At 37.3% G+C, this 3,509-nt stretch overlaps 1 pseudogene; it reads left to right on the top strand.

The window, feature by feature from the left end:
• Positions 1-1,559: 1,559 nt before the first annotated feature.
• LOC143665138 (importin subunit alpha-1 pseudogene) lies at positions 1,560-2,250 on the top strand (annotated as a pseudogene).
• The last annotated feature ends 1,259 nt before the right edge of the window (positions 2,251-3,509 follow it).

The following is a 3,509-nucleotide window of genomic DNA, read 5'->3' as shown; positions in this document are numbered from 1 at the left end:
AGAAAACCAGGATCTTAAAAGAGAGACACCAAACTTATCAAACAGAAATAGGAACATCAGAAGAACTGTTGCTGCAATGAAAGAAGGGATGGAGAGGAAGGAAAGAGAAAGAGAGGTGACTAGCCCAGGAACTATTACAGAATTTGGCACAAAGTGTCAAACAACCAGTAAATATGAAAGAAAAGTTAAGAGCTATGGAGAATTGACCCAGAAGTTCTAAACTCCATTGAATAGTTTATATTAGTTTCCCCAGGCTGTGATAACAAATTTCCACAAACTGGATAGCATAAACAACAGAAATTAGTTTTCTCATAGTTCTGGAGATCAAAATCTGAATTCAAGCTGTCAGTTGCATCATGCTCCCACTGAAGGCTCTAGAGAATAATCCTTCCTTGCCTTTTGAAGTTTCCAGTAGTAGCCAGCAATCCTTAGCTTATAGCTGCAGCACTATAATCTCTGCCTCCTGGGTCACAGGGTGTTCCCTGGGACCTGTGATTCTGTGCCCAAATCTCTCTCTCCTTTCCCTTATGAGGACAACCTCATTCAGTAGGTCCTCACTTTAACTTGATTACATCTGCAAAGACTCATGTCACATTTATAGCACTAGGTGTTAGGACTTGAACATATTTTGGGGGGAGGACACAACTCAGCCTACTCCAAAATTAATGGGTGGGTAGGGAGAGATGGGGGGGGGAGAGGGAGAGAGAGAGAATTGATTAGCCCATGAATTCTCAGTGAAAATGACAACTTTCATTGTCATTTTCATTCATTCCATACTGGTAAGTATGGAAGAAAAATGAAAGAAAGTCAAGAACTGTATAAGGACAGAGCTAGAACTTCTAAATTCAGTATAACTATATATCAAAAAAAGAGAGAAGAAATATAATTTAAGGGAAAAAAAAAGAAAGAACAACAAAATTCTCAGGGCTGAAACAAAATATGAATTTCTCCAGAACAGGCTTCTTCAAATAATAAGTGATAGAAAGGCAAAAGAGAAGATACCACATAGATTCTAATTCAAAGTGACAAAAAACAACAACCATGGAACAGTATACTATAGTAACAAAAATCTCTAAGTAATACTAATTTTTAAAAAACAAGCAAAACTAATCTAATCAAATAACTCAAGTGTTGGAAATGTAAGAAATAAACAAAGAACAGTCAAAGAAAAATTTTAAAGCCAGGATCATGGAAATACAATTAAAACAAACCAAAACAAAAACTACTAAGAGGGAGAAAGGATAATGATCAAACATGATCAAATGCAACATCTATAATTAATATACAACAATTCTTAATATTTGTGTATCAAATATTAAAACGTCTGAATATATAATACAACTTTCTGTTTTTTGCATGGGCAGGCACCGGGAGTAGAACCCGGGTCTCCAGCATGGCAGGCAAGAACGCTGCCACTGAGCCACCGTGGCCTGCTCACTAATACATCTCTAGGTAAAGATATCAAGACAGTCTTCAGGTCCAGCACTGGTGGATGTCTCGAGGGTAGTAGACCTGCAGCCTGCGAGCCCCGTACCACCTCTTGTGGTTTGTCTCACACCATGTCCACCAATGTGAGCACTAATTTACCTGCTGCCCACCTTAACAAATTCAAGAACAAGGGGAAAGAGTACAGAAATGGGGTGGTAGTGTATAGAAGTTAATGTGGAACTGAGGAAAGCTAAGAAGGATGGCCAGATGCTGAAAAGGAGACATGTCAGCTCTTTTCCTGATGACGCTACTTCTCCACTGCAGGAAAACTGAACAGCCAGGGAACTGTAAATTGGTCGGTTGATGACATTGTCAAAAGGCATAAATAGCAACAATTTGGAAAGCCAGCTCCAAGTTATTCAAGCTGCTAGGAAGCTGCTTTCTAGGGAAAAGGAGCCCCCCGTAGACATCATGAGCCAGGTTGATTTGATTCTAAAATGTGTGTCCTTCTTGGGCAGTGCTGATTATACTCCCAGTTGGTTTGAATCTGCTTGGATACTCAACAACATTACTTCTGGGACATCAGAACAGAACAGGGCTGTGGGAGATGGCAGTGCTGTCCCAGCATCTTCTTCTCTCTTGACATCTCTTCATGCTCACATCAATGAAGAAGCTGTATGGGCTCTAGGAAACATGGCAGGTGATGGCTCATCTTTCTGAGATTTGGTTATCAAGTGTGGTGCAGTTGATCCTCTGATGGCTGTACTTGCAATTCCTGATATGATATTTCTAGCACCAGATGCAGCAAATAATGAATCATGAATTGGTCTCACTCCTCATTAGCATTCTTTCTAAGGCAGACTTTAAGACAGAAAAGGAAGCTGTATGGGCTGTGACCAACTATACAAGTGGTGAAACAACAGATTGTATACCTCATCCATTGAGGCACAATAGAACTGTTGATGAACCTTTTAACTGCAAAAGATACCACAATTATTCTGGTTATTCTGGATGCCATTTCAAATATCTTTCAGGGTGCTGAGAAACTAGGTGAAACTGAGACACTCTGTATAATGATTGAAGAATATGGAGGCTTAGACAAAACCAAAGCTCTTCAAAACCATGAAAATGAGTCTGTGCACAAGGCTTCATTAAACTTGATTGAGAAGTATTTCTCATAGAGGAAGAATAGAATGCTGTAATCTGATCAGAAACCACCTCTGAAGGCTCTGCCTTCCAAGTTCAGGATGGTACAGTTTTAACTTTAGATTGTACGGTTGAGGCATAAAGGTGTTCATGTACTATGTTTGGTATCAGTTTCTCTACGACCAACTCCTTTTAAATGTGATTTGGTATATAGCACTTTTTACAACAAAACTATATTTGAACACTGCCAAACTCTACCCCGAGTATGAAGCCTCTTCTCTCAATGTGTTTCTTATTTCTACATGGAATTTCAGACCTTTCAGTGTCCTATAAATAAAGATTAAAATAAAAAAAAATACAACCTTAGTGGAACGTTCAAAAAACTTCTTTTAGTCTAAGTATCTATTAAATATGCTATACTAAATCTCAAAATAATAATTAATATTTTAATGTATATGCTATGCATGTGTAATACTGCGCATCTTAGAAAATAAAATACACATTTTTCAAAAATCATTATGGCAGATTTTCAAGAGTTGATCATATTTTAGACCACAGATAAAACCCAAATAAACTAAAAATAAAAAAGAATTCATTTGAACTATATTCCTTAACTTCAACATAACAAAAGTAAAATTTAATTTTAAAGTGGAAACTAAACATTAGGAAAAAATGCTATTCTTAAAATATTTGGACAAAAGAGAATCAACAAAACTATAATTTTTCTTTAAGTTAAAGTTACTGTAAGTAGAAAAGTCCACACACACAGTTAAGAAACAAGGATAAGGGTGGTGCAACGGTGGCTTAGTGGCAGAATTCTTGCCTTCTCGCCTACCATGCTGGAGACCTAGGTTCAATTCCTGGAGCCTGCTGATGTCAAAAAAAAAATAAAAGAAAAAGAAAAGAAATTTAAGAAACAAGGATAAAACCATACT

The sequence above is a fragment of the Tamandua tetradactyla genome, chromosome 21 (assembly GCF_023851605.1).
Source record: "Tamandua tetradactyla isolate mTamTet1 chromosome 21, mTamTet1.pri, whole genome shotgun sequence".
NCBI lineage: Eukaryota > Metazoa > Chordata > Mammalia > Pilosa > Myrmecophagidae > Tamandua > Tamandua tetradactyla.
This window is presented reverse-complemented; position numbering and strand designations above follow the sequence as displayed.